The following is a 376-nucleotide window of genomic DNA, read 5'->3' as shown; positions in this document are numbered from 1 at the left end:
ACTTATGTAAATATTAGTACCCCCATTCTTCTTCCTCCTCGGGTTCCTCCTCTTTTTTTTGGGTGTTTCTCCTTCTTCTTTTTTGCTTTTTTCTCATCGTCATTCTTTTATTAGTACTATTATTACTACATTTTTCTTCCTCTTCCTAGTGTTTTTGTAGTCTTATATGTTTAATTTTAAATATTTAAAAATGATTTAATTTTATATTTTTAAAATTAAATAGAAAATTTAAATTTTTTTAATAGGTTTGATGCTATTTTTTTTATAAGAGCTACTCAAATAAAGATGTCTAAAACATATTTTTTAAAGATATTTTTTAACAATTAAAATTTAATATATATAATCAATTAAACTGTATTATTTCTGTCATAATTAG

The sequence above is a fragment of the Arachis duranensis genome, chromosome 1 (genome assembly GCF_000817695.3).
Source record: "Arachis duranensis cultivar V14167 chromosome 1, aradu.V14167.gnm2.J7QH, whole genome shotgun sequence".
NCBI lineage: Eukaryota > Viridiplantae > Streptophyta > Magnoliopsida > Fabales > Fabaceae > Arachis > Arachis duranensis.
The sequence above is the reverse complement of the archived record's forward strand: the minus strand, read 5'-3'. Positions refer to the sequence as shown.